Genomic DNA, 15,019 nt, shown 5'->3' on the forward strand with positions numbered 1-15,019 from the left:
CACACAAAAAAATAGTTTATTGGGAACCAAATCATGAGTTTTATTGGGATGGAGAAGGACTGACAATCTAAGCCATACAAGCATTGTGCCTCGATGCAAGTATAAATTGACATTAATGTGGGTCTACTTGAGGAGATTGAGTTGGTTTATGAGGATTTTGAGTGGCCCTTGAAGATTGATTACTTGTGAATTTTGTTTTGTTGTTGTCGTTGCTATTAATTTGGACATAACCAATTTCATTGTCCAAATCCATCCAAACTCTGGCCTCCTATTGATCTATTTTGGTGTCACCACTATGTATTGTTCATCCTTGCCTCAATTTCCATACTTAGTCATTTCCTAAGAAGTAGTGATGTAGGGGTCTTACACATATCTACACTCTACACCTTTTCCCCGTTGTGCACATCACTCCCTCACGCCCTTTCATGCTTAACCATTTCCTCTGTGTGTGGAATATTTGCAAACCCATCCTTTTGTGTGCCCATCCTTCCACACACCCTCCCTTCCACACATGTATATCTATGCACATATGTTGTTCTGTACAGCGGACCTTCATACATAATACATTGAAAATGTCACTTCTTTACTTGTACTCCATACTTAGGGAAAATTAGTCAATTGCTCCTTTCAAGGATAATTAAAAGCTCATTTAAGAATTTTTGTGTTGGAAAATGTTACTAGGTTTGGTCTTCATAATTATCATTGTACTTGTGTCATTATATATTTCTTGTAAAAGCAAAAGAAGAAAAAGAAATTATTATTATTATTATTATTATTATTTCATTAGTGAAGCATGTTCTTCATGCTTCTAGGGTTTATTGAGTCAAAAGAATTTTGTCATGAGTCAAAGTCCCATTTGGACTTATTGTATGAAAAAGAAAAATATTTATTTTTGAGTCAAAAGAGTCAAAAGTATCACCACAAGACCAAGTCGGCCCTCCTTGGGAACAAGTCGGCCTAGGCTCCAAGAGCCACCTATTCGACCTCCTAGATGTGTATATATAGAGGGAAACATACCACTTTGGAGACCTTTCATTCACTCATCATGTACATTGATATATATACCAAGACAAGAAGGAAAAACGACGAAGTCAAAGGAGAGAAAAGGAAGACAAAAGGAGAGAGAAGATGAAGCATTTTTTGCCCTTGCTCTGTGAATTTTTTTGAGGTATTGCATGCCCAAAATTTCAGGGGCCAAAATTTTAGGGATCAAAAAAGTAAGAGTCGAAATTTCAGGAGATGCCCATATTTCATATGCTTGAACAGAGTTAACTTTGTTGATTTGACTTGGTGGAGAAGCTTTGAAGGAGGTTTTACTTAGGTCTGTGTGGCAGTCTTTGTCTTAGTTATTGGGTCTTGGATATCGCACTTTGATTTGATTATATAAGAAGAGAAAACATAAAAATTTAATAAAGAAGGCAACAATTTCACAAGTACTTATCATGACTGAGAAAGCATACCTGAACTACAAGAAATTTGATTTCTCAACATTTTGATTTCCAAGGTTAAAAGGCAATGATATCATACTACGTGAGTTGTCCATCAATGAAAGATTTTCCATAAGTTATCAACTTCCTTTTATCATTGTCACATGGCCCGATGAAGATGGTACATGATGAAGTGATATATTACTAACTGCTACTGCAATTCAAGATTTTAACATCTAATATCTTCATTAAAGCCTCATTTATCTATCACATATATCTAAATGCCACACACATGCCACATCATTAATTTGCTCAAAAAGTTGCCCTCAAAAATTAAAGAATATTGACTTAAAACAAACTTATACTTATATTACTATTTCCAACTCTAAAATTTTATAAATAACTTAAATGAGTACTACTTCCTTCTACTTCTTTTTCTTATTAATTTTTATTTTTATTTCCTAATTCTTTATTTCTTTATTTATATTTTTAATATATCTATATATATATATATAACTTTTTCCTTAATTATTTTTTCAATATACAATAAACATTAATATCTACTATACTATTCTATTACCATAAGCCAAATATATTTATAATACCTCTTTAACATCGATCATGTCTCTAACAGTGTGTAATTGTTATATTTTTATAACATATTAATATATGTGTAGTATTCACTATTTATTTATGATGAGTTTAGTATATTCTATTCCGTTTATTTGTCTTATCCATTTCCATATTTTATATTATTTATATTTTGTTTGTTTTTTGTAATATTATTATATTATATTTTTCCTATTATTTTAGGTAAGAGTTTTATTTTATATATTATTATATTATTATATTTTTTATTTTTTTATTTTTTATTTTTTATTTTTAATTAATTTTTTATTAAATATTTAAATTTATATATATATATATATTTTGGAATATATAATTTTTTTTATTTTTTATTAATTTTTTATTAAATATTTCGAGTTAAAAAATATATTTTATTTTATATTTTAGTTTGTATTTTTTTTTTCTTTTTATTTTGTTATATATTGTATTTTTAGTATTTATTATTTGTTATGCAAATCTACAATTAATATTATTGACTTATTTTTTGAAGATGAATCTCATTAAGGATTTAAAATTATTGATTTTCAAAATGACATATTTTGTGAACACTCCAAATAAATTGTCTCAAAATTTGCACCTTGAGATTTTGAGCATGGTGATTATGATTTTTGTTTGAAAGAGATATTTGAGAAACTAAGATATCAAATTTTAAATCTTATACTAACATACTTGTCCATCTTGATTCTTTGGCCTATCATCCAATCACAAGTTAGGAGAGCTATACCTAAGTTGTATTAGAAATCCCTTTTTATAATCATTGAAATTGAATATTAAATGGAGTCAAACGCTCAAGAAAATGAGAGAAGGAAGGATGACTAGGCTTAAAAGAAATTTAATCAAGCCAAATTTCAGAAGCCCAAAATGATAAGAATTAAAAGCAGTGGGATAACTGAAATGAGTTAAGTAATAAAGACATAAACCCAAAGAATATGAGTATATATATCTAATACTAATGAACATTGTTGGAATGTTTTTCCACAAAACCTAAGAACAAAGGTTTTTTTCTCACTATAAAATGGAACCATGGAGGTGTTGTCGCCAGTGCAACACCCTCCAAAATTTTGCTATATTTGAATTTTGGAGCCCACTGTTTATCATGTGAAGTGTCGCTTTTGGTCATCAAGTTTATGTTTCAATTGTGCATGTTCCTTTTTAAGTGCCACCGGATCATTAAGAGTGACAATACACACTTTTGAGTCATACTGCACTTTTAGTTGCAAAAACGACACTTCTATGTCGCAACTGCACACACTTTGTTTGTTGCACTTGTAGAATGTTTGTGAATTGGAATTTTGATGTATATCTCTTAGTCTTGGGTCTTGTTTGAGTTTTACTAATGAGTTGAGATGTGTAACGCTCGATTATACCCCTAACTCATTGTGTTTTTCCATGTTTCACCCTTTTGTAATTAGTCATTTTTCTAACTTTGCAACTTGCTTTCTAGGCCAGGAAGAGCGCATTGTGCACTTCTAATTCCTAGTGGTGACCCCCCTTGTTAGCTAGAACTGTGCCCTGCGCCATCCTAATCCTTCTCTCTCCCCCCTGTGCATTGCACATTTATAGTCAGCAGGACCCTCATCCTTGCTACTTATCCTTCCTCCCTATGTCAGTCCTACCTATGCCTCTCAGTGTAGTGAACTATGCACTTCCAGTGGATAGTGATGCTCTTTATTATGCCTTAGAACTGTGACCTATGCCCTCCTTGTGGCACTTCCCTTCCTCCCTAACGCATGGCACAATTTCAGAGGATAGTCCTTGTAGCATCACCTCTTACAGTTGCGACTTGTGCCCACCTTTCTTGCCCCTCCTCTAAAGTTGTGCATGGCGCAGTCTTAGCGAGTAGTGATGCTCTTCTCTGTCTCTTGCAAGTGTGCTTTGTGCCCAGAAGGCCCCTCTCTCTCCCTTACACATTCTTGATCCACAATCAGAAAATTTGCATGAATCATGTTAGAATAGGAGATTTTCGTGCTAATGTTTGCATGCCATGAGTGATTAATATATTAAAGTGTCCAATTAATTGTGGCAAATATGTGTGAGGAGATCTGTCAAAACAAATTGCCCAAGGAAGCATCTTAAAGGCAAAGGCACAAAAGTCACATGTTGCAACAGCTGAAGGAATGTTGGATCCAAATGATCAAAGTGACTCATGGAGACTCCATTACATTTCAAGACCCTATTGAGGGTAGAAGGCAACAACAATGCAAGATTTGTTACAAATATTGAATACATAGTGGCATCGTCGTCACTTCTCAAAGAAATCCATGTTACAGGTCACCGTGGGTTTAAGTCATCGATGTCAATGACTTGTCATGTTGTCGTCACATGATGATGTGGAAATAATGATGCAATTTTGGAGAATATTGTAAATTTAAATATGTGGAAGTCCAAGATTCATATATGGACAAAAGAGTCAATAGGAAAATTCTAAAGAAGTCCAAAGTTCATACTAGAAGTCCAAGAGTCATGGTGATGTGAAAGGTCATCCCTCTTGTTATAAAAGAAGCCTCATTACTCAAGCAAAGGACTTTTCACCTTGGCTTCTCCAACTAGGCATTAGAGAGAAATATTATTCTTTTGGAGAGCAAGTAGTGGCTTAATGATCCATTATTGGAGCTAGCGGTGTCTCATTGTATCAATGTGTCTTGGAATTTTCGCTTAATATTTGAAGTTCAATGAGCCAACACACTTTCATGCATATATCGTGAATGTTGTAAGACTATTATTCATATGTTTGTGGTATGTGTTTTTTCATTATGTACTAAAGAAATTGAACTATTTCATTGGCTTTGGTACTCATCTTGTTGAATGTGTGTTGTAATTGTTTTAATGATCGTTATGTCTATGTGAACTATTTCACTAGATGGTTAACGATTCTTTCATATATGTGTGTGTGTCTTTATTAGAATAGTACTACTACTTTTCTTCTAAAGACTCACTTTCTCTTCCCTCCCAGTGAAAGAACCTTGATACATATTGTAATTGAACATTTCACAAGGCATACTTACTTGCTCATTCAAAAGTACATGCATGTTGCTCTCTTATGTTAACTATTGCAGCCAAGGAAAATCTTTAAGAATATGGTAGTCGGGCCACATTTTTGGATGGAGCTCCTATACCAAACGGCGTGAGGTCTAATTAGGACTTCATATCAAGGAGACCCCCTGTATGTTGGTGGGATCCAACACCATCAACACGAGGTTCTTAAACTATTTCAATAGGAGAGACCAATATTAAGAGCCTTAAGAAGATAAACATGTTTTTTAGGCTACAAGGAAACAACTATTATATAATGACCCTTAATGTGGAAGGAAAGCATGAAAGTGCTTCATGTGTGAAACACAACATCACATAACCAATAATTGTATCTTCAACATAACTATAACAATATGTTGCTTACTCTGTGGTCTAAACATACATGAAATATATTGTCCAAGATTGAAGAAGCCACCAAACGAGAAGTATGAGATGATTAAAGTTTGTTATCTCTTTCATTTACCTCTCAAGATGACAAGTCCAAACATGGTAAATGACTTAGGTCCCCTATCTCAAATATAACTTTCCTCTCTATTTAGTGATTTTCTAACTTGAGGGTGTATCCATGATTGCTACCTCTAATCTACAATGAAGGTCAGAACTTGTAGTATGATAGAGTGGATATCAACAATGAAAATATTGAAAGATGTAAATTTAAACAATGGGTTAGATGCAAAAGGATTAGTGCCTATCCTTTGGCCTTATGGAATATGATATTAGAGGGACCTTAGAAATAAATGAATGAATCCTACCAAGCAACTCAATGAATTTACACATATTGATGCTATATATGAATGTTCTTGTACAAGGAATAAATTCTCTTACATAAACAGTATGAAATAGTAAATAAAGCAAGTAAACAAGTCAAAAATCATTATTAATCAACTCAAATTATGGAATGGTTTGAAAACATTAGCTTGGGACTTTTAGGATTTTAAAGAGAAATAAAGAATTGATAAATGATTCACTTCTTCCTCTCATATTTGACTCAATTGTATAGGGTAATGTTGTAGTGGCTACAACCACCCTCCAAAATTTTGCCTTAGCTTCGTTTGGGAGCCTCCCTACCAACCATCATAGAAACATGTCTTGCATTGTCATGTACATAGGCTTCATTGGTTTTTCGGTAGCTTGTCAGCCTATGCATGTTAGTTTGCTTCTCTCCCCTCATAGGTTGCCACTTCAGACTTGGGCTAGTTGCTGACTGAGCAACTCCCTCAGAAAATTACACAATTCTGGAGGGGAACCAACCTTCCTTCTAGAAATTGCACAAATCTATTGGCCAGCCTGCTAGGCTCATAAATTGCGCAATACAGTCAGACAGGCTTCCTAGGGAAAATTGCACAATCTGGCCCAGCACTACAGCTCAACCTAGAAATTGCGCAATTCTCGGCAGCAGTCACCTTCTCCTCCTAGAAATTGTGCAATCCCTCTAGGACAGCCAGGCCAGCTCCTCCCAGAACTTGCGCAATTCTGGGCAGCAGTCACCTGCTCCTCCCAAAAATTGCACAATCCCTCTAGGACCACCAGCCCATTTCCTTTCAGAAACTGCTCAAATCCCTCTCTTAGTCAAGCAGGCTATCACATGTGCCTTCAAGTTGACCAGTTCCCTCCGGGACCGAGCGAAACTGATTTGCATGCATGGGCTGCTCTTCCCGAAATAGCAAAAGGCAGCATGCAAAAGGCATCCCTAGATCTAGGTATCTATTCTTAGCAACTAGAGGTTACATGCAAAGTCATTTTAGAAACCTCTGCTAAGTGTCACCTTTTCCTAGATTTGTGGCTTGTGCGTCATTACCTCGATCTTATCAAAACTCATCAACGGGATGCTGCAGAGATCATTCCTCACATCAACCTTGTAGCTTTGACATCCCACATTGCATCCAGGAGTCTTCGGCACTTTTAGCTTAGTTTTTTTAGGGTAAGTCTGCTTTCCATGTCTTGCACTGCGTTTCTGTCACTTTTTGTGTTTTGCTTTGTGTGAGTGTTGTCTACTTGATTTTAGTGAGCTCTTGCTATCGTTTCAATCTATGTTAGCTTGTAGAAGCACCATTTTAGTTTTCGTTAGCATCTCACTGCTGCTGCATGCATGACACTATTTTTTCACCGATGTTCACCGTTGTGGTGACTCGCTTCACACACATGCATGTTTTCCTGTTTTCTGAATCATGCACTTGCTATTTGCATGTATGATCATTCACTCTTGTTTACACTCAGTTTCACCATGCATTCAGACTTCTCATGTTTTCAGTCGCTCGTCGGCAGGTTTGTGCTGTCTTGGCCTGGATCTTGCCTTGCCCAACTAGCATTGCGCATTTCTAGAAGTGAAGGCTCTGCCTTCCCTCCAGAAATTGTGCAAGTATGGCCTAGCACTGATCTCAAGGTTTGCATTGCACAATTCTGGGCTGGCCCCAGAAACTACGCAATGTAGTTTGCTGGTTTGCATGTCACTGCTGACTAAAATTTCGCATTGCATAGTTTCAGTCCTCAACAGGCCAGGCTAGACTATGCATTGCGCATTTCTAGCATTCAGTCAACCTCCCAACAGCCCGGACTATGCCTTGAGCAGTTTTGGCAGTCAGTCTCCTAGCCTCCCGTTGAAAATTGCACAATCTTCAAAGATAGTCACACAGGTATGTTGCATGTCAGTCCCTCAGTTTGTTTTGGTTTTCAACTGATAGATTGCTTGCTATGAATGTTGTTATGTCTCCGGGTATCACAGGTGTTCGTCTACGTCTCAACATCATAGGTTCAATGGATTCCAGGAGAGCAGAGTCGAAGACACCGTTCAGAGCAAAACTGGTGATGCATTTGATCAAGTGTCTATGAACTTGCCTATCTATGAAGACATCAAGTTGTTTATGGACAAGGATATCAAGATGAAATGGCTGCGGTGTCATAGCGAGCAATGCCATCAGTAGCAGCAGAAGGTAGCACACCTGCATGCGAAAAATGCAAGAGGAGGGTTGTTGACAGCACAAAGATGGAACAAAGTTGCAAGCTCAAGTAGATCCACCTGTGATGAAAGCAGCTTTGGATATTAAGGCTATGAGGCAATGAACCGATAAGAGGATCGCGCAAAGGCAAAGAGAGAAACACAAAAAGAGTTGCAGGTGTTGAAGCAGCAACTCAAGGAAGAACAGGAACATGCACAGTAGGAGGTGCAACATGCACAGAGTGATGAAACTGCGCCCATACAGGTTATGGACCCATCCAGCAGCTGGCATGGAGCAGACAGGGTGAGCAATGTTGTCGATCGCATGCAAGGGTATTTAGGATAATGTATGTCATTATCCGCACGCATGTGATCCCACCCATTTGGCACACTCACCGATGCAAAGACAAGAAGCAAGTCCGACTAGATCTAAACATGTATTCTGACAAGTTGATGTGCATGGTCACCAGCACACACTCGGAGATCAGAATATACAATATGCATCAATATGTTGCTGGTCCAGCTGCACTCAAGACGATGATGCGCATGTTATTAGACAAGTTGGACAGAGGAGCCATATCAGTGTACCCGGATGCAATGGAGGCAAGAGTTCACTTTCAGCAAGATGTCACCATTGAAGCGCCCGGACACCATCACGGATGACCAAGCTTGGCATCATTTCGTCACCGTCGATCATAGCAAGGATGTCGAAGAGTTGGTCTTACCACAACTATCTAAGTGTTAGTGATAACTTGCATGGCTTTTTCAAGCCTATTTTGTCTCACATGGGTACATGTGCAGATTGGATGTAACATCTTGTAAAGTGGAAGTCCAAGTGTCGATAGTTGAATGTAACAGTCATAGAGTAGTTGAAGAGTTATGAGGGTAGGTGAACAGTCACAAAGGGGAAATTCAAGGGTCACCCCACCCTTTGCTATATATAACACCTCATAACTTATTGTAGAGGATTTTGGGCAGCCAAGCTTCCGATAGGAGTATCTTAGAGAAAGCTTGGAGAGTATTGTAATGAGCCTTGGCTTCTCCACAGTGCAGAGCTAGTACATCTCTTTGGAGGAGCAAGCGGCAGTGACTGTAACATTCCATTATCGGGACTAGTGGTCGGTCATGGTTGTATTGTGTGATTGGAACTTTCACTTCTTAATATAACAGAGCTAGCACGTTTCATGCATATGTCGTATTGTATTTCAGCTATCTTGTTTACTCTAAATTATATATGTATCTGTTTGCTTACGCATGTGTGTATGGACTCTTTATGTATATGTATGTATGAATCTTACTGAAATGTGATGTTGGTTTAACCATCACTTTGGATTGTCAGCTTACTTGTCTTCCAGTTTGTGATGCATCCTTGCTCGTGGGTTCCCTTCTTAACCATGTGCTTTCACAGGTTTCCAAGGGGCGCACTCACCCCACTCTCTGTGTGATAGAACCATTCATACACCTTCCTTGGCTTGTTGCTCATATCACACCCTTTCTACTAAGAGGGACATCTTACTTTCCTCTGCGTGCAACCGTGGTCAAGGCGATACCGTACGACCCACTGTTGGGACTCCTACACCAAACAGTCTGAGGTCTAGTTGGGACTTCTTACCAAGGAGATCCCCTGACATGTTGGTGGGTCCAGCACCGTCAACATTTATGGTGCTAGAAGGAGGGCCATATGACAAGCTGAGTCCTCACAATATGTTTTGAATCTTTTCATATCTGTCATTTCTCTTCCGCAGTGTATGTCTTATGGAAACAACTTTGAAATCTCATAAGAGCTCTAGGATAACTTCTCACATAAAACATACGATGGTGGAGGCTACGTAGCCTTGGTTAGGCATGTGGTTGGTGTTGTACGCTCATGCGAAAGACATGGAATATTTGAAGAATACATGACCTGCGCATTGTTCGTCTACACGCTTCGAGGGCACCAAATGCACTATTGTGCCACGCTGCCTGAAAAATCTATTCATTCTCTTTCTCATATGATCGCAGAGATAGACCATGCTTTCAATCACTTTAACCGTAAAGCACTCAACAAAGAAATTCTGGAATTGCGAAAAGCACCTGATGAATCCATTGAACAATTTCACACACGCTTTTGTAATCTTGCATACTGATTTCCCGAGGATAAAATTGATTAGGAATTTCTCAATGGAAGAATTGAGTATCTTTTTTACATATCCATAAATCTACAATTCTTGAAATCATCCGAACCCCGCTCAGCACACTTCGGTGACGGAGTTGCGCAATCATAGGCATGCATAGTTGTTTTCACAAGTGACTGTCCACCTTCACCTCATCAAATAGCTCCACCACCGCAGAGTGATGTGGGAGAACATGCACACACATCTGTTGAACAATCACATCCTCCCACCCCACCCACTCCTGATATTTGTGCATATTTGGCTTGCAAGCCTGCTGGTTGTCATGTGGATTCGTTCCCTCAACCTTCGTCCCCGTGTCTGTTGATCCTCTGAATTGTACTGTCTCGTGTTCTTCCATCTTGGACTCCTCATCTACTGTGAACGAGGATCAAGTTGTCAACAGAGTTGTTGTTATGCAGCCAACCTGCGCCATCATTCATGATGACTGTGTGCAGGAATCTAATGAAGAACCCGCAGTGAAGGATGACTCCCTTCCATCCACGCCTCACCCGCTATATTCTGACATCCCTTGTGATTCTGCCACTGTTGATTTCCCCTGTGAAAACTCATTTCCGGATGTTTCTACTTCTGATCGCTCACAGGACACGTCAGATGTCAGTCTATCATTAAATTGTAGAGATGACACATGTTCCTCTAAAAAAATGTCCAATCTGTCATCTGTCATTTCTGAAAACACAGAGGGTGAACATCCTTCTTTCTCATCTACCCCTCTGCATGATTCATCAAATCATGAGGATGCCGATGAACATCCCAAATTTTCTGATCATGGCTATCGTGATCTCTGTACTTCTTCATTTGATCATGATGTTGATTCACTCATTGATAATCCATCTAAGCCACTTGTCTCCAATGATCTACCTATCGACAAAGTCAAAACCCTGCAAGTTGTTGAGGCACTTCAGCCCGAGTTAATGGTCATGTCAGAGCCTTGTTGTCCTGAGGTTTGTTTCACTTCCGATCAGGAGATTGTTGAAACATGCAAGGCTCCTCATCACTCTCTGCTTTTCATTGAAGATCAACCAAACACCCAGATTTCCCTTCCTCCACTCGAATTACATGGTCCCATCACTCTTGCATTGGAGAAATCTTACACAACAAGCACACTTGTGCAACGCAAGTGGTCTACCTTCCTCACGTTTGCTTGCATATCACAGTTAAGAGAATCCATACACTTAACATCTGCACGTAGTGTAGCACAACACCATGGTAAGTCCACGGATTGCATGTCATGCATTTGCACTCACTTATGTTATGTGGACACATTTGAACTCAAAGTGTGTTTGTCTTCATTGTTACATCTTTCATGTTTGCTACTTCTCACTGTTGTGTTGTTCGTGAACCATACCTTCACCAACATGGGTTGACCAATGCGTCGGTGGCTGCATTGGAAGTATCACTTCACGTTAGCAGACCCATGCACCATTAGCTTAGGAGTAGGAGTAGTATTTGCTTTTGGTTTATTTGCTTGCATGTATGTTGCTTCTCACCTTGCATGTGTGTTTGTTTGCCTGCTTGTTTCCTTACTCGCTTTGCTCTCACATTTACTTCTATTTTTGCTTTGTTTTGTTGTTTGTTTGCTTGTTTATGTCTGTAGGTTAGTTTTGCATGAAACCATGTGCGACTCTTGAAACAAGATGGGTAAAGTACAAGAGGACTTGTGCAATTGTTAATACTTGGTTATCTATCGTCTTGCCTCTGTATGAGGAACTTGTTATCTTCAGTCCATGATACATCGATGGAAAATATGTACTGTTCGAAGTGAACCTTGGTGAAAACACAACGCTTGCGCACTAACTAGTATCACCTACTCTAGTCAGTTGTTTTTGGGTTAATCCTTGTCAGCTCAGTCAAGTAAAGTAAGGTGAGGGGGAAAACCTTAACAAGCACGTCATAGGTATATCTAAACTACTTCTCTGAAGTAACAATTTCTTCTTCTCTCAATAAGTCGGGATCCCTCTTCCGCCTCTAAAATGAATAAGTGCTATGCACAGTTACGAAAAATCAAAAATGAAAAAATGAAAATGTGAAAAATTTTGAAAAAATGAAAAATGAATAAGGCGAAAGAAGAGAAAGGCTTCCTGCTCAGAGAGGAAATGCAAGTAACTCTGCTGGGGTACTGACCAGGCTCGCTGGTAGCGGATTGATGCTTGTGTTCCTGCGTGACTCCGTCGGAGTACTGTGCAGGCCTGTTGGCAATGGAGCAACACCAGAGATGAAACTAAAACTCTGACGACCATAAAGCTTGTGCACCAATATACCCCTCATCCCCAATCGAAACAATTGTGTTGACTTGGCTTGGAATGTGTGCCGACTGACCAAGAGCTTGGCAGATGCTACATCTTACAATCAAGCAAGTGTGGAAACCAAGACAAATAGAGAATTGGACAATACTTCCGAAGGTGTTAGACTTGCATTTCATTAACAAGGTCCATTCTGAGAGTTGGAGTTCTACCAGTGTATCGCCAAGTGTTGTAGCAGCTACAAGCACCATCAAAGTTTTGCCTTAGCTTCATTTTGGAGCATCCCTACCAACCATCCTAGCAGCATGTCTTGCACTGTCAAGTACATAGGCTTCATTGGTTTTTCAGTAGCTTGCCAGCCTGTCCATGTTAGTTTGCTTCTCTCCCTTCATAGGCTTCCACTCCGAACTTGGGCTAGCTGCTGACTGAGCAGCTCCCTCAGAAAATTGCAAAATTCTGGAGGGGAACCAGGCTTCCCTCTAGAAATTGCGTAAATCTGTTGGCCGGCCTACTGGGCTCAAAAATTGCACAATACAGTCAGACAGTCTTCCTTGGGAAAATTTTGCAATCTGGCCCAGCACTGCAGCTCAGCCCAAAAATTGCGCAATTATGGGCAGCAGTGACCTACTCCTCCCAGAAATTGCGTAATTCTGCTCAGCAGTAACCTGCTCCTCCCAAAAATTGCACAATCCCTTTGGGACAGCCAGCCCAGTTCCTCTCAGAAACTGTGCAAATCCCTCTCTCAGTCAAGCAGGCTGTCGCATGTGCCTTCAGGTTGACCGGTTACCTCCAAGACCGAGCGAAACTGATTTGCATGCATGGGCTGCTCTTCCTGAAATAGCAAAAGGTAGCATGCAAAATGCATCCCTAGATCTAAGGACCTATTCTTAGCAGTTGGAGGTTACATGCAAAGCTCATTTTTTAAACCTCTCGCCAAGTGTCTCTTTTTCCTAGATTTGTGGCATGCACGTCATAACCTCGATCTTATCAAAACTCATCAATGGGATGCTACAGAGCTCATTCCTCACATCGACCTTGCAACTCTGACATCCCACATTACATCCAGGAGTCTTCGGCACTTTTAGCTTAGGTGTTTCAGGGTAAGTCTACTTTTCATGTCTTGCACTTTGTTTCTCTCGCTTTTTGTGTTTCTCTTTGTGTGAGTGTTGTCTTCTTGATTTCAGTGAGTGCTTGTTTTCATTTCAATTTATGTTAGCTTGTAGAAGCACATTTCAGTTTTCGTTATTATCTCACTGTTGTCGCATGCATGACATTGTTTTTGCACCGACGTCGTCGTTGCGGCGAATCGCTTCACACACATGCATGTTTATCCCGTTTTCTGAATCCTGCACTTATTGTTTTCATGTATGATCATTTACTCTTGTTTACACTCAGTTTCACCATGCATTCAGAGTTCTCATGTTTTCAGTCACCCGTCGACATGTCTGGGCTACCTTGGCCTGGACCTGCCTTACCCGACTAGCATTGCGCATTTCTAGAAGTGAAGGTTCTGTTTCCCTCCAGAAATTACGCAATTTTGGCCCAACACTAACCTCCAGGCTTGCTTGCGCAATCCTAGGTTGGCCACAGAAACTACGCAATGCAGTCTGTTGGTTTGCATGTTACTGCTGACCGAAATTGCGCATTGCATAGTTTCAGTCCTCAGTAGGCCAGGCTAGACTGTGCATTGTGCAGTTCCAGCAGTCATCCAGCCTCTCAACAGCCCCGACTATGCCTTGTGTAGTTTTGGCAGTCAATCTCCCAGCCTCCCGTGAAAATTGTGTAATCTTCACAAACAGTCACACAGGTATGTTGCATGTCAGTCCTTCAATTTGTTTTGGTTTTCAACTGACAGATTTCTTGCCATGAGTGTTGTTATGTCTCCAGGTATCACATGTGTTCATCTGCCTCTCAGCAGCACAGGTACAATGGCTTCCAGGAGAGAAGAGTCGAAGACACCGTTCAAAGCACAACTGGGGATGCAGTCGATCAAGTGTCTATGAACTTGCCTATCTATGAAGACATCAAGTTGTTCATGGACAAGGATATCAAGATGAAATGGAAGTAGCGTCACAGCAAGTAGCACCATCAGTAGCAGTAGAAGGTAGCACACCTGCATGTGACAAATGCAAGAGGAGGGTTGTTGACAGCGCAGAGGCAGAACAAAGTTGCAAGCTCAAGAAAATCCACCTGTGATGAAAGCATCTTTGGAGATTGAGGTTATGAGGCAACAGCATGACAAGAGGATCGCACGAAGGAAGAGAGAGAAATAGAGAATGAGTTGTAGGTGTTGAAGCAGCAACTCAAGGAAGAACAGGAACAGGCACAACAGGAGGCGCAACATGCACAGACTAATGAAATTGTGCCCATACAGGTTATGGACCCATCCAGTAGCTGGCATGGAGAAGACAGGGTGAGCAGTGTTGTCAATCACATGTAAGGGTATTCAGGAGCATGGATGTCATTATGCACACGCATGCGATCCCACCCATTTGGCACACTCACCGAGGCAAAGACAAGAAGCAAGCTTGACTGGAGCTAAACATGTATTTTGACAAGTTAATATGCATGGTCAGTAGCACA

This window comes from Pinus tabuliformis, chromosome 5_1, assembly GCF_031772625.1.
Source record: "Pinus tabuliformis cultivar Carrire ecotype Pingquan chromosome 5_1, CPIR1, whole genome shotgun sequence".
Classification (NCBI taxonomy): Eukaryota; Viridiplantae; Streptophyta; class Pinopsida; order Pinales; family Pinaceae; genus Pinus; species Pinus tabuliformis.